We start from the raw sequence: 17328 nt of genomic DNA, 5'->3' as shown, positions 1-17328 counted from the left end.
GAAGTTTAGTTTTTCATTTTACTATGTTTAACATATATTCTTTCAGCGTGCGACCCCTTTTCTGTCATCCAACTTTCCTAAGAGTCAAATCCTTGACACTCACAAGAGTTTCTCCCCTATCAGATCTACCCCTCACAGAAGGCACACTAACACTGGCACAACCACATATTGTCAGAGAAGAGTGCGGTAAGACCTAAGAACAAGGAGATTCTATTGCTAAGTCCAGGCTTGCTGATCCCCCTGACAGCCTCAATATATCACACTTTAGAAAAAGGCTGGCGTTATATCCACCCGCACAAACATTCTACCCAAGTCCAGGCATGTGTGAACTAAGCTGCAAAAAGTTGAATGCATACACAACCTAACCTTACTAGCATAACGGCCAAACCTTAGGCAATTAACTTATAACATTAATTGCTAAGCCAAGTACAAGACAAGGGCACTACGAGATATTCCATTATCAGAAAACTATGAAATAAATTTTAAGTTCTGAAACAAACTGATGATCCACACTACAATCAGATGTTAACAATTGTCCTTTCCTGTAACTTAGTTGAACTGTGATGCTTACAGTCAGATTGCAAGAGTAAAATCAGAGACAACTGATATCCATTATTCTATTACTTGAGTACATTGAATCCATCCTCTTGAAACCTATTATGGTTTTGGAAAGACTTGGTCTTTACAAAATGTACCTCTGAATGAGATACTCGTATGTTAATGACCATATCTACATGAGAATCCTAATTGTTATATTTTCTTTGCAGTAATGTACAGACTTGCATATTTCGTGCATTATTTAAGCCCAAATTTAAGTAACTCCTAATTTCCTCCTTTCTTTCCACTGGAATAGACTATATCAACACTCCCTAATCCAGCCTTAAGCCTAATGAACTGCATGTCTCTGCAGTTCATCATAGCAGTTTCACTTTCTTTTATTCCCATTCAACATCCACACTTCATCTTCATAAAGGAAAATTTGCCCAACAATCCTTCCATGCTGTTCCACCTTATTTCCACACACTCCTATATCTTCACTATCGTTTGCACACTCACTGTTACATTTCTTGCTTCAGCTACTTTGCGACTTTCTTCTCTCGTCCTACCATCATCCATTATATTTACTACAAAATAGCTTTATCAATCAACTGCTTCCATTTTTCCACCATCCATAATAACATTCACTGTTCTATTTTCCTGGTTTCCATTTATCCTCATGACATTCCTCTTTTACTTTTATCCTTCCATGTCTTTCTATAAAAAACTTTCAACAGTCTTTGGAGTCTCGCCACTGTCTCCGGTCAGTACAGTATCATCTGCACACATTAATTATTCGACGCTCCCTTTACAACTTACACTCATATTCCACAATTTTACAAGCACTTCAAGTGCCCTTTCAACGATAAACCATTCCCACCTACAGGGTAAGTTCACAATGGCCACCAACAAAATCATCGTTTAACAGCTGACTGAACACCACTCAACCAGACCACTTCCACAACACCAAACCCATATGATACTCATATTCAGTTATCATCAGCTTGTTGAAACTCTGTACACACACTACATCACTGAATTCTATCTTTTAAGCACTTTCTCTTCCTGAATATCATCATGGCTCTTTCATTCCAGCACCTACCGCACTCCCTCTGTGCAGAACTTCCTGTGCATTCCTCACCCCTCTACATAGCAGCTGCGAGCTGTACACCCTTCACCATTTATCATCCTCCATGCTCTCTAGATTATCAAACACCTTTCAAAATCCTGACTTCTCATTATACCCAAGCAAACACTGTATCATCTTCCTCTACCTTGCGGGTTTTCTCAGTACCGTTTTCCCTCTGGGTTTTCTCAGTACCGTTTTCCCTCTATCCTGCTGTTTTCTCGTGTGACCTAAATATTGAGGCTTTCCCTTTCCGATACCTATGTTGCATTGCATCCATCCAGTGCTTGCTATGTCTTCCTTTTTCCTCCCCAACCCCGCCATTTTCAAATTATACACTTTTCACAAAATTATGTCCTCTATCTTTCTACATGACCAAACCTTCTAAAAACAATATGATCCATCTTTTCACTCTAACTTTGTTACTACTTTTATATATCTCCACATTTCTTGCCCTCTCTATCATTCTTACTCCACATACGCTACCTAAACAATTCACCTCAACAATGTCAGTCTTCTCAATCAGTCACATTTGACCTTAACTTCCATTCCTTTTCTTTCTTGGACACCCCTCTTCCAGCATTATTAAAAATACCCTTCTATCGCCATTGTTTTGAATAATGACAGCCACCATATTTTTCATTTGTCAATGCACTAAAATGAAATCCGTTTAATATAAGCTTTACTTACCAGTCTGAATTGTTTTGTGTGTTTGTGTCTTTGTAGAAACCTTGCTAAGTATTTCAACCATGAAAAAAATAGGTCATCATCCCCATACATTTCTATTTCCTCATGTGCTTGCTTCTCAAAACAGAGTGGGCTTAACTGTATATTGCCCTTATTCCCGTTTTCTGTCACACCTTTCAAGAATATGTGGATATGGCAGCTTTTCTCCGTCCTTTTTTTGTCTGTCTTTAATAGTCTGAGCAGCATTAACAATTTAATGTTTGGTCTGCTTCTTAATTGAGTTTCTTCTGTATTTAACTGATACGTCCCTCAACCTCAGCATTTGAATGAGATAAGTATACCCACTGTAAGGTCATGTAATTCTTGATGGATTGCATTGAAAGTTACTTCCCCCCTCTCAAACATTTTTGCAAATAGAGTAATCCATTAACTTAGATATCACTTCATAATTCAGCATAACCAATCAGAGACTTGAGACTTGAGAAACAAAATCCACTAAAAATCCTTTCAAATCAGTTAAAATCCTCCAGATTCCTTCTTGTCCACCAGGCAGTTTGAAATCCACCAATAAGGCATTCAAACCAACTAGAGTGAGCGTTCTCTCCTGTAAGTTAGCAACACTGTGAGCCATCCATCAACAACTACTTTTCTCTCAACTGTTGCCTGTCTGTAACCTTTCACATCAACATTCACTGCTACAGTTCCCTGATCTCCAATTATTGTCTTATGCTTACTTTTCACCACAAACACTTAAAAATACTTTCAAACTCTCACTGGTCTGCAGTTTTTATCCATTGTCCCCATTCAATACTATCATAAGCTTCGAGCTTCACTGCTAAACCTAGGCTTCACTGCCAAATTCAACAACCAATCAAAGAGAACCCTCATAGTTACAGACTACATGATGCATTACCTTAGCACACCACCTGTAACTACATTCCCATCCCCATGTGATATCAACAGCATGTCAGATCCCAATAGCATATTGGCTGTATAATTTCTCCTTACAGGAATAATTTCTTCAGTAGTAGGATAAGCTGCATTAACCCATTAATTACTATGGTTTGATATTAGAACCAAGCTTTTATCTATTGTGCTGCTGAGAGACACTTGAGGCTTTTTCTTTTTCTCTTATCATACAGTCTCTTTAGCCGTAGGCACGGCTGCATTTAAGCCCGTTGGGTAGTCAGAGTAAAAAGAGGGAATTGCCAGTCTCCTAAAATCACGATAGTTAGAAGACCGGTGACCAAGCAGCGACGTTACTGTCGTCTGGAAGTTCCAGAACCGAGTTTTTGTTTTTTCCTTGAGTTGAGAAATCTGGACTTCATCCACATCTATCTTGAAGGATACACCCCTCACCCATTGGAGCTCCTACATATTGTTCCATATTTTGCATTTGTTTTTAATATCATCGCCGTTTGGTCATCGGCCCGAACATAAATAAACTGAAACTATACATTGTGTTTGACAATTCAAGACCTGACACATGGTGGCAGCGGTGGAATATGTGTCAGGTCTTAAATTGTCAAACACAATTTACAATTTCAGTTTATTTACGTTCGGGCCGATGACCAAACGGCGGTGATACTAAAAACAAATAGAAAATATGGAAAAATATGTAGGAGCTCCAATGGGTGAGGGATGTATCCTTCAAGGCAGAAGTGGATGAACTCCAGACTTCGTAACTAGAGGAAAAATACAAGACTGTTTCTGGAACTTGCAGACGGCAGTAACATCGCTGTTTGGTCACCGGTCTTCTCACTACTGTGATTTTGGGAAACTAGCAATTCCCTCTTTTTACTCTGACAGAGTAATAAAGTTTGGTGCAAGAACCAAGTTTTTATCAAACATGCTATTGAGACAATTTTTTTTTGTTCCCTCAAAAGACAGCTTGCCAGAGTCCATTAGTGGCTTTTTGTATCAGCAGGCCTGGCCATATTTAGTATGTTAGTCACCAGGGTTTGGTGCCTAGTGTGAGAACCATGCTTTGTCTGCTGAATGGGGAACAACGTTGAGATTTTGAGAGAAGGCAACTGGGTTAAATGTTGTACTTACTCCATTAGTGGCTGTTTGTTTAGGGCAAGGCTGAGAACCATGCTTATCTACCAAGTCACTACAAAGGGTCACCAGCGTAAGGACAGGTATAAAAGATATGCAGAGTACACCAATTTATTGTTGGGATATGACATGCTTTTGATAAAACATACAGACAGAAATGTAGTCATAGGTGGTAGGACTGGTGCATGGCCTAAATCAGGTGGCAGGTGGCGCAAGTGATGCATATGCACATGGCTCAAGGGTGCTTTGTGACCGGCTGCCAAATTTGGCTGCCAAACCTAGGTTCAGCAGCCAACTTCAGAGCTTACACTATTATATACAAACATTAACCATTTCACACACCATTCATAATCCCTCTTCTCATCACAACTTATTTACCTACATCCTACATTACTCCTTTCATAAAATAATTAAACACCCATGGAAACAAAGCTTGCACTTGTATCAGACTAACTTTTACAACAGATCACTTACCCACCTTTATATATTCTAAGATATGTTACACTTCTGTCATAAAGATCTTGAAAAATTACCTTCTATACCCGTCAGCCTCAACACCCTCCACATTTCTTCTTTAACAATTCAGTCCCATTTTCAAATGAATCTCAGTTCCCAAGATGGATGTTATTTCAAATAAGTGTAGAGGAAGTGTAACATTTAGAACTATGAAGAGAAATTTCATAACAGAAGAATTATCGTTACTGGATCTCTATAAAACAATGACATTGCTTACAACATAACATTTTACGGCCTCCCTAATTGTCAAATACTTCAAAATACCTGGATTGTCTTTAAATAGTTTAAACTATACATTCATTTTGCCAATCTGTTGCTTACGGATAAAATTTATCTCCAGAAAATCTTCTGATGCTGCCAGTCTGTTATGATGATGACACCCAGACATTATTTTGTTCTGCATTTAACCTTCTATAGGTCTATTTATGACACATAGCCTATATACTATAGTTTTCCTTTACTTTCAAAATTCTTAACTGTTTCATAACACATTAATCCAAATACCCTCTTCCTACTCTTCCTTTTCTAAAACCACATTGCTCTTACCCATCGATCCCTCTGATCCCTGTATTCATTTTTCAGCCAACAGCCTACCATACACCTTCCCTATTATAGAAAGTAATGTTATGATATTCTTACAGTCAGCCATTGCAACTTCACTTTTACAAAATGGGATAATTATTTCATATAAAAAGGGGTCATCTCCGCAGTTTTTTGTAATAGCAGAACAGAATCAACATAGTGTAATAAGTAAGGCATTCCAGTTCTAAAAATTATGTTACCTAGTCTCTAGTGTAGAAAATACAAAACTGAAATCACAGTTTTTACACTGACCAGTTGAACAATAGCGGTTAACATAAGAACTGCGAAAAATATAAATAATATAAGCTACATTTTAATGAAGTGACAACCCTTGATTTCTGTATTTATCATAAGCAAATCAAGTTGAAACTTTCTCAGTTTACTAGGTACTTAATGCAATTTTCCATTAAACTTCTAAGATTAATTATTCTATACTTTTAAACTAAGACATTAAAAAACTGACAACAAGACACGTCTGACCTTCTGGGCACATTCATTGGGAAAATATTTAATGTACAGACTGAGAAAAAGTTGTAAAGTCCCCGCTCAACAGGTTCTCTGTAATGAACATCCTGTTTTCTGCAGTGCCTTCACGTGCAACCTAGGGTCGGACGAACACAATCTTATTATCATTATTGTGAATTGTAAATTTATTATCTGTTCATTTAACCTTGCACCACGTATATGTGACAGAGTATTTTTATGTCTAACCAGTCATTGTTAATCATTATGCTTTCTGTATGTACCTGCCCTATTTTGTGTAGAGAAATAGTTTGACCTCAGGTCACCTGTAAATATTTGGACCAGCGGTCTCTGCGTACACACAGACGTCCGCACACCGCTTTATAAGTGGGTCACTTCATCAATAAACTTTTAGGACTGGACAAGGAATATGGCTTTAGATCATTATGAGCTAGCATACCAACTACCTGTGCCTACTACTCAAATTCTTTTTGCCCAACTGTTGGCCTCTCCCACTAGCCAACACTCACTGCTATCATACTTTTATCCTCATCTGATGGGTACCTTAGGGTTCACTGAGGTTGCAACCTTGCCTGTTAAATCCTTTTGCTTCAAAATCATCCCCACCAAAATCATTTTCATGCATCACAAAAAAGTTTTCATCTAACCTACCCATCTCACAGACTCATCATCAACATAGAGTTACGGGCTGCTATAGGAGCAAGAGCACGTGCTGGCACAAGGCCAGCTAAATCTGAAGCAACATCAATAAACTAGCAGTACTTGTCTTCCTGGTCATTATTTCGCATCTCTCTCACAGTGGTGACCCCCAGAGTGGTTCCCGGAGCCATTAACGGACCCAAACAGCGACTTAAGTCTTGGCCCGATGAACCAACCCACGCCCCTAACGGACTAACTACGGCGCTCTAACAAAGTGTTCAGGTGTTACCGACCCTCGTCGGCAAATCACCGGTCTGTAATGAACATCCCGTTTTCTGCAGTGCCTTCACGTGCGACCTAGGATCGGACGAACACAATCTTATTATCATTATTGTGAATTGTATATTTATTATCTGTTCATTTGAACTTGCACCACGTATATGTGACAGTATCTTTTTATGTCTAACCAGTCATTGTTAATCATTATGCTTTCTGTATGTACCTGTCCTGTTTTGTGTAGAGAAATAATTTGACCAAGTCACCTGTAAATTTTTGTACCCTCGGTCTCTCCGTAGATATGACGTCCGCATGACGTCCGCGGGTCGCTTCCTCAATGCCGGGCTTTATAAGCGGTGGCACAAGGCCAGCTAAATCTAAAACAACATCAATAAACTAGCAGTACTTGTCTTCCTGCTCATTATTTTGCACCTCTCTCACAAAGTAAGTTGCAGACACTAGCATAAATTAAAAATTATCGATAATATTTTCCGAGATTAACTGACTCTATTGAGCAATCGTTAATTTTCACTGAAATCTGAATATATCCCAAAAGTAAAATCAGCTTTCAAACATAAGTGAAAATTTTCTTCATTTAAACCTAACTAAAATCAAGTTGCATCATACGTCCATCCTTCCTACATAAAACAGGGCTTGATGGGTGCAAAATCTATAAGGGACTGTAACAAAATAATACTGAAACTACTTTCTTCCCTCATCTTCAACGCATGTATTTCTTTCACTTGAAAATGCTCGTTCTATGCAAGTGCAGCAAAATCTCTATCAATACGCTTTCATCAGATAAAAATAGTTCTTCCCCTTGTTTCTGGGCTTGTATATTTCACCTCCTCAAAAGAAACATGCCTGTTATGTTACATTTTACAAGATAGGGAACAGATGCTTTACCCTGCTCTCTTTTGGTGGAAAGCCAGTCTCCCATTTCCTTGAGAGACATAATAGAGGAGGATGAAAGGACCATCTCAGGGAGGCATGACCTGTCATCCGGCTGATTCCTCATTAAGAATATCGAGGCAGGCGAAGAAGGAGCAGCTGGGGAGAAAAAGGAAGGAAAAATCGCCATCAAATACTGCAGCAGGGCAGCATATGCCAAAGGAGAAGCAGGTTCTGGGTCAGTCTCTTCTTCCAAGGAAACAGGAGACAGGTGGTCATCCTGAGTAGGTTTAGGAACAGAAGGAGCTTTCTTAAGTATGTCCATAACCTGGGCCAAATGTTGTTTAATTGGAGCCAGAGCAGGTTTGTCAGGGTCCAAAGGCAAAGGAGACAGTGCTGGAGGTCTAACAGGAGAAGGCTGACAACATATTTTGCAACCAGGGCCACGACTTCCACTAGCAAAGGCGGAAAAGTAGCAGTTGGTTGATACAAAGCTAACTGTCTAACTTCTCCCCTAGATAACATCTCCTCCTTAGCACCCCCAATGAAATGGCTTTCTCAGACTTGAAAGGCATTTGTCTTGGTTGTTGAACAATTCCCAGTTCCATGAACAGATCGAAGTTCTGAACAGGAAGTAACTTGGGACACTGAGCCAATTCCTGAGCCACAGGGGAAACTACGGCTGATACCACAATCCTTTGGTTATGGGCCGAAACTCCCGCAATTGGAAGAGGCGCTGAAATGCAAGCGTGCTTAGCTGGAGGATCTCTGAGCAGAGAAGAAGAATCCAAAGGCAAAAACTGAGAATCATCACTGCTGGTCCAAGTCTGAGAACCTGAAGCACAACCAAAGTCTCTCTGAGAGTCTGAGTAAGACATCATGGGAGCATGACACAAGGGAGACCGAGAGCAAAGATTAATAGGACGAGAGTACTTAGTAAACACTAGGCACAAAGGCGAATGCTGTAAAGCCGAAGGTAGCACAGGCGCTGGCCACATAGGTGAAGCATGTGCTGCTGAATGCCATATAGCCGAAGGTAGTGCAGGAACTATTGGTACAGGCAATAGCCTTGTAAAGTCTGCTGAGCGAGTTTTCTATGGTGACGTCCCATTTTCTTTGCCTCTACAATTCATCACGCCCGGCATGACGGGTCACGCCGATCCAGTCATTTGGATTATGTATATAATTATTTACCTATCTCCAACTTGTATATCATGTATTCTTCTTTCGCAGGCATCAGATTGTATTCAACTCGTTTCTGTCCATTTGTTTGATTCAAAATGTATTCGTTCACTGTATTTATTGTTAATTATTATCGACCTCAGGTCACCCTTGTTCTCATTGTGTTCTGTGGCTTGACGTCAGTCTGCCGCTATGTAAACCGCCTAGGTCACCAATAATCAGCAGTAAATTTTTCCTGTTCATTTCTTTTGCACCTCTTATAGTGGTGACCCCAGAGTGGTTCCTGGAGCCATTAGCTGTCACACGGTGACTCAGTCTTGGCTCCAGGAACTACCCACGCTCGTAACGGTCTCACTACGGCGCTGTAACCAGCGTTCGGGCGTGCTGACTCTTGTCGGCAAATCACCAGCGTCATTAACGGACTCACACGGCGCGCTTCCAAGTGCGTTTTGACGCAAGTATCCCACTCCAATTAAGAGGGCAAGAGCGAGCATAGATGCGGACATCCCCTCCATCGTTCAATTAAACACTAATCTCGCGGATTTGGATGTCTACCTCCCGCCCATGTCACCCGCGCCTGCCCCTGCGCCGAGGCTCCCGCGCTCCTCCACCACCCCTGCCCGGGGCCTGTCCGGCAGGACAAGCGAAGGCTGTCCTGACCATAAAGCTGCCGCCTTTCACGCAGGGGAACCCATTGGCGTGGCTGTACAGGGTCGCGAGTCAATTCAGGCTGGCGGAACTCAACGACGAGGTACTACAAGCAGACAGTACTCAACGTCCTGCTGGAGGAGATCTGCAGGAAACTCGTCCCATGGGTGTCCGCCACATGCCCCCTCACCTACAGCCTCCTGAAAAAGTCCCTCCTTGAGACATGCTCCCTGCCGGTTGCCAAGCGAGTCGCCTGCACCCTTGACCTCGCCGTCAGCCCGCGTCAGGATCAGAGCATCATAGAGTCATGGGGCATGATACAGGACCTCCTCACCCTCCCTGACACCGACGGAAAACAACTCGAAATAAGCCTGTTGCTGGAGCTCCTCCTCCGTCAGCTCCTCCCAGAGGTCCGCACTCAATCCCTGAGCCCTACGCCATGCCCCTCAAGGCCCTGATCCGCACGGCGCAGCACCTAACAGACTCTGTGAAGGCAACGAAACGGGCACCAGCGCCTGCACTCCCCGTCAGCACCATCCAGCAGGAGGAGGGCACAGAGGAGGGGGTAAATGACGTCACCAGGAGGCGCCCAACGCCTCAGCCTCACAGCAGGTGGAATCCCCCGGGTCCTTGCCACTACCACAGGCAGTTCAGCAGGGACGCCCGAAACTGCCAGCCGCCGTGCTCATTCGCCCATCCAAAAAACGGGGGAGGCGGCGGCCAGCAGGACAGGCCGCCATGGCAACAGAAGAACCCAGGGGCCCAGAGCCAGTAGGCTTCTACGTCCGTGACACCGTCTCCGGCAGGATGATGTTGGTCGACATGGGGGCCGTTAGATCAATCTTCCCGCTGTCCAGAGAGGACCGCAAGCGTGCACCGGACCCAGCTGCCTTCCTGACGGCCGCCAATGGGTCCCCCATCCTCTCCTACGGCACCAGGCTCCTGTCAATCTCCATCCTTGGCTGGAGGTATTCCTGGGACTTCGTCATCGCGGACGTAAGGACCCCGCTCCTGGGTGCGGATTTCCTTGTCCACTTCAGGCTGGCAGTAGACGTCAGTCGGAAGCGCCTCCTTGACACTGACTCCTGCCAGTCCCTCCGGTTAGCAACGGGACCCAAGGCACCCACCATCTGCTCCGTTGCCCCCCACCAGTACTCACAGCTGCTGAAGGAGTTCCCTGACGTGTTCAGGCCTGAGCTCCGCCAGGTACCCGGGGCCCCAGCTAAACTTGGCATCTACCATCACATAAAAACAAAGTGCCCCCCTGCACACGCAAGGTTCCAGAGGCTTCCCCCTCAGCGCCTTCAGGAGGCCAAGAACACCTTCGCCAAAATGGAACAGATGGGAATATGCAAGAAGGCCTCCAGCCCGTGGGCCTCCCCTCTCCACATGGTGCAGAAACCGGACGGCTCCTGGAGACCCTGCAGCGACTACAGGCAGCACAACCTCGCAACGGAACCTGACCATTACCCCCTGCCGAACATGCAGGATCTCACGGCCTCCTTCCACGGGGCCAAAATATTTTCTAAGTTGGATCTCTTGAAATCTTATTTCCAGGAGTTCCTCGGGATGGTCAACTACTACAGGAGGTTCATCTCCGGGATCGCACACACCATGGCCCCCCCTGATGGAAACCCTGAGAGGCCAACCAAAATCCTTAGTGTGGGGACCCAGCCAGCAGCAGGCCTTCTCCCTGACGAAGGCCGCCCTCGCCGAGGCAACTGCCTTGGCCCACCAGGACCCCACCGCTCCTCTCCATCTGACGACGGACGGTAGCAGCGTCGCCTGTAGAGCTGTCCTGGAGCAGGTCGTCGACGGTGCCCCCCAGCCCATCACCTTCTTCAGCAAGAGGTTCAACCCCACAGAGGCCCGCTACAGCACCTTCGACAGGGAACTCTGCACAGTATAACGGGGCAGTCCAGCACTTCAAGTTCCTCCTGGAGGACACGCCCTTCACAATCTACACGGACCACCAGCCGCTGGTCCACGCCTTCACCAAACAGGGCGACACATGGTCTTCCAGGCAGCAGCGACACCTCACGGCCATCGCGGAGTTCACCTGCTCCGTCAAGTACCTCCCTGGCAGGAAGAACCCTGTGGCAGACGCCCTCTCCAGAGTCGAAAAAAAAGTTAAGTATACCTTAGTTTTACCACACCACTGAGCTGATTAACAGCTCTCCTAGGGCTGGCCTGAAGGATTAGACTTAGTTTACGTGGCTAAGAACCTATTGGTTACTTAGCAACGAGACCTACAGCTTATTGTGGAATCCGAACCACATTATAGCAAGAAATGAATTTCTATCCCCAGAAATAAATTCCTCTAACTCTTCATCAGCCGGCCGGGGAATTGAACTAGCTTAACGCAGTGCAGCCCGGGATCAACTACGAGGACCTCACCAGGGAGCAGGCCGCCGACCCAGAGACCCCATCCTACTGCACCGCCATCACGTCCCTGAAGTGGAGGGACATGCCCCTCGCCCCCGGGGCCAAAATCTCCTCTGCAATGTCAGTACCAGCCAGCCCCGCCCTCTGGTGCCCGCCTCCCGCCGCCGCCAGGTATTCGACATCATCCACAGGCTGTCCCACCCCTCCAGCAGGATGACGGCCAAGCTGCTGGCAGCGAAGTTCGTCTGGCACAGCGTGCAGAAGGACACGAGGACCTGGGCGAGGCAGTGCCTGCAGTGCCAAACCAGCAAAGTGGGGCATCACACAGAGTCTGGAGTTGGCGAGTTTCCGCAGCCTGGGCGGTGGTTCGGCCATGTTCACATCGACATCGCCGGGCCCCTTCCCCCGTCAGGCGTGGCCAGATGTCTCCTGACGGTGGTCAACCACTCAACAAGGTGGCCGAAGCCACGCTCATGCAAGAAGCCCCCGCCAGCATGTGTGCCGAGGCCCTACTCTCCAGTTGGATCAGCCGCTTCAGCGTCCCTGACCACATTACAACCGACAGGGGCCCTGCCTTCCTGTCCAAATTAGTCGGCAAGTTCGCCCCCTGCAAGCGGACATAATATACCGACAGGTCAGTCACCCTCATGCTGCCTGGCTTGTCCTCCACCACCCACGTCTTCGTCAGGGACGACGCCATCCGCCCGCCACTGACCAGGCCCTACAGGGGGCCCTTCTGCGTGCTGGAGAGGGACAGCAAGTCGTTCCTGCTTGCCCTTCACGGGAAGAACGACTGGATGTCAGTAGGCCGCATCAAGCCCACCCTCCTGGAGGAGGACACAGACGTCACCACACTGCACCCTCCACCTGGACAGTCGTCACTGCAGCTGGGCCCCCGTAAGAAGTGGACACGCGGCCACCCCCGGAAACACCCGCCCACACCAGCAGTCAGCTGCCCCCACACACAGGGTGTTTCCCTGATGTCCTCATGTAGCCGCGGCACCCTTCAGCGCCCCAGCAGACACGCCGACTAATCAGATGTTACTCACGTCTTGGGGGGGGAGTATTTGTAAAGTTTCTGCTGAGCAAGTTTTCTATGGTGACGTCCCATTTTCTTTGCCTCTACAATTCGTCACACCTGTCACGCCGATCCAATCATTTGAATTATGTATATAATTATTTACCTGTCTCCAATTTGTATATCATGTATCCTTCTTTCGCAGGCATCAGATTGTATTCAACCCCGTTTCTTTTCATTTGTATGATTCAAAATGTATTTGTTCACTGTATTTATTGTTAATTATTATCAACCTCAGGTCACCCTTGTTCTCATTGTGTTCTGCGGCTTGACGTCAGTCTGTCACTATATAAACCGCCTGGGTCACCAATAAATGAGCAGTAAATTTTTCCTGCTCGTTTCTTTTGCACCTCTTATAGCCTCATAGGTGACGCACACGCAGGCAAAGCCACATAAGGGAAGCACATGCAGGAGAGATGTAAAGAAGGACAAGAGCGGAGCCTTGCGCTCTGACCAACAGGAGAAAAAACCTTTGTAGAGACAGACTGCACAGTAGAGAGATGCATGGCGTTGCGACGAAAGGCGCAAAACTGCGCTAGGCGCAGAACTGTGTGTAGCTAACTGCGCTGCGCACACCTCTTGCATAGCCAATGAGTCCCAAGAAACGTGGGAAGAGGAAGAAGCTCTAAACACGTCTAGAAACTACAGGATCTTTAACACAAGTTCTAGACTGCGAATGGTCCTTACTATCAATCATTCTACAAACATTATCAGAAAGACGAGAAGAATCATTACTAACAAGATGTCCCAATGCCATCAAGCTTAAACGTGGCAAAGACGATGGGAGCTGCTCTTTACTCGACCCAAGCAATCCTTCGGCGAATGAAGTCTGATGCCTGCACGGCTGTCAGGCCGACCAGAGGCAGGGGACAATAGGCACAGATCTGCACGGCTCCAACATGTCCCAGTTCCGTTGCTCCTGGTGACGGGGGAGCAAGACCGGATGTGCAAAGGACATGACTATTCAGGGGAGAGGGAACTGACCCTTCCTTAACACAAGGGAATTACCCTAAACCGACCAAGACCCCAGAGAGGGCAATGCTGATAAAATATTCCGTTAAACTTCAGCTAACTGATTTATTGAGCCCTTTAAACTCTTACTACCTGACTCAATTCTATCAAATCTTACATCCTGAATCGATTGGGAAGTGGGAGTAACAGAATGAAAAGAATAAGAGGTCCCAACAAAGTTAATAGAAGGGGAAGGAGGCAATGCACTCCCTAAGCAGACTTAACCTCTTGCTTCTTTTGTTGCCTTTTCAAACAATCAGGCTCTCTTCATTTACAATGTTTCACCAATTTTACCATAAATTCATTTGACCACCATTCACATACTTGACAATGATCATTCACATTACACTCTTTTCTTTGGCATTTCACACATCATGAGGATCAGTGGAACTAAAATATAGCATAATACGGCAACCTCTTACCTTACAGGTCCTTATTCTATCATTACCATCCATATCCAAGAGAAAATTCAAGTAAATCTACAAAACCATGTCATCAACAGAAAACTGAGCACAGATAACTCCCTAACAATCTCTACCACAACCCGCAACAGAAGTAGGCTATGGGTGTTTGTACCTATCATTCCCTTGGTGGGAGGTGGGGGAACTGGATGGATAGAAACAGATATTAATAGAAAACCGATAGTGTTCTTATTTTTTGTTTCAATCTGTCGAACTACCACTGGCATGAAAGTAAAAGCTATAGTATAATGGAGAGGTAGGGTTCATTTCAAAAATCATATTTTCAACTCAGGAGTGTGATAATGGTTTACAATAAACCTCTGCCAAAAATATTATAGGTACTTTTGGAGATAATGGCACCCAACCTTATATCCTTACAATTCAGGGGACCACATTGGGAAGGCAGGGTTTAAGAGCAGGGGAAAACAAAAAATGTGAAATACAATGGCATTAATTACACCAACAATACACAGTCTAATTATGATGAGTTTATGGAAAGTTTTTACTGACAAAATGCACTTTGGTAAGGATCTGATGACCTAAGTTAGGTCAGGTTAGGTGTGGTGGGTTAAGGCACAACCTATTCATTATTCATTTGCAGAGCCCAAAGTTAAGTTAGGTAGGGGTCTCGGCTTACCTAAGGACCTGGCATCCTAGGCTGGGCAAAGTGGGAGAGGGGGGCCATGGGAGGCAAAGGGTCAATGGCTAGGTAAAGACACAGCCCCTAATTTAGTTTAGGTAGGGGGTCTAGGTCTATTTTATTTTACTTTAAACTATTATTTGACATTGGAGCTTTTATGCTGTGAGCCTAAGTCTCTTTAATATGATTAGTGAGATAGTCATGCTCAAATCTGTATTAGATTTACTGTTACTGAAATATTTACTGTCTTTTATTCCTTATTTTACCATTCATTCCAATGGGGATGGTGCTGAAAATGGTACTCATAGGAGTGGTGCTTAACAGCAAAATTAACAAACATTAGAATTGTTCAACGCACACACTGGAACATTGGCTAAGTAAATCTATTTTAAAAGTAATCATACTAGCCTAACGTACCCTACCTAACCTAGCCTAGTAGGCCGTATTAATTAGTCGGGAGGCTCTGGAACCCAGGTCCCCCAGGGAAGGAAACTCGACTTTTTACCAAAAGTTCCCCTGTAACACTGTGCATCCGCAATAGCAAAAATATAATAAGTTCTGCGGGTAATTAGGGGTTAATTACAGCCAAGCAACAAAAAATAACACTGAATTCTTGATAGGTAACCAAAATACTACAGAAAAGTCAATCTCCAAGGTAATGCCCGACGCGGAGTTAATACTTAGTTCTACCATATTTTCAAGTTCAAATTATGTTAATGGTATCAATTAAAATGTTACCCTGCTAGGTAAGGTCCCAGCATCCTAGATTACCTTACTTTGGAGGTGGGGAAGGGAAGGGCACCCGGCTAAGTAAAGTTAACTTATGTTGAATTCCTCTATATTTTGACAAAAGACGGTATATTTCTATTTCTTTGATAAATTTCTTAAATTATCTCACCTGTACTGCATTATATACAACCTTTTATATACTGTTTGTCCAAAAATATTACATTTATATGTAAACGATATCATCGTCCGCCAGTCTCCTTTACATTTGCCTTCTGCTTTCCCCTTGCGGTCACCCAGAATTATATGACCTAAGAATGAGTCCATTATCTCTTTCAGTTGCCTACTTATTTGCTACCTAACAGAATGTCAGAAACATGCAAAGCACACATTAAAACATGGGATGATGATACTTTCAAGTGTAAAGTGGATGGACTAATGATTTAACGTAAAATTTAACCTGGTGTGCTATAGGCCTAGTGTGCAATTTTATAGTAATACCTACCACATTATTTTCAGTTGGGTAAACATAAGGAAAGTGCATCAAATTGTTTTACCTTGATTTTTGCAGTTCGTTGAATCTGGTCTGCTTTGGTTGAAATCATAGTCTTTCTCATGAAGAGCAACCATTAGGGATCACATAACTTCTAACAACTGAAATTCACTTTTAAATTTCATCACCATGTGAATGTGGTTCAAGTTCTACTCAGACGAAGAAACGAAATGGGAATCAAATGAGGCTTACATTGATGACATTTATTTTGGAAGACCCGTATTTGGCGCCATTAATTGTTTGTTACAATTGATAATTTATTTTTGATAACTTATTCTTTCGTGTCATAAGCTTATCCGTTTTTGAGTACTTGTGTCTATTTCATTTTTTTTAGGTACCTTGGAGCTACAACTTTTCTGGTGTCCGATTGCTTCCTGTGAACTCTTGGCCGCGCTCCAATATCGTTGTTGCGTCTTGCCGTTATTAACAAATAGCTAGTTATTCATGCTTTTCTCTTTCTTCGTGTTTTTGGTGGGACGAATCTATAGAAAACCTTAAGCATATTTTGTTTTTTGCCTCTCTGCATGTCAGTACATATTTTAAATTTCATTCTTCATGTAACAGGGAGCAAACAAAGCTTAATAATATTAATATAGTGGGCATTCGCACCTCTTGGGGAATTATTCATTAACACCAAATGATACTTGAATTCAAAAATTAATATTTAATTGCAGAATACTACTCAGTTAATTTTTATAAAAAGTACATAATTTACCAGTATTTAAACTTGCTCAGTTTAAGCTTAAGTGGCACCGTTAGGCATTAGCTATAAATTTGTTACATAGAATGTTCAGTTTGGTTGACGATGTGGATACGTCTGTCCGCGAAATTTGGCGTTGCGTGTTTAAT

The 17328-nt window shown here is 44.0% G+C and overlaps 1 long non-coding RNA gene across 1 annotated transcript in view; it reads right to left on the bottom strand.

The window, feature by feature from the left end:
- The window catches only part of LOC136828351 (uncharacterized), a 114740-nt gene extending 97679 nt beyond the window's left edge, over window positions 1-17061 (bottom strand). The window contains exon 1 of the long non-coding RNA XR_010850013.1: window positions 16484-17061. This is a non-coding gene — a long non-coding RNA (uncharacterized lncRNA). The remainder of the gene's footprint in view (window positions 1-16483) is intronic.
- Window positions 17062-17328: the final 267 nt, after the last annotated feature.

This window comes from Macrobrachium rosenbergii, chromosome 3 (genome assembly GCF_040412425.1).
Source record: "Macrobrachium rosenbergii isolate ZJJX-2024 chromosome 3, ASM4041242v1, whole genome shotgun sequence".
In the NCBI taxonomy this organism is placed as follows: domain Eukaryota; kingdom Metazoa; phylum Arthropoda; class Malacostraca; order Decapoda; family Palaemonidae; genus Macrobrachium; species Macrobrachium rosenbergii.
The sequence above is the reverse complement of the archived record's forward strand: the minus strand, read 5'-3'. Positions and strand labels throughout refer to the sequence as shown.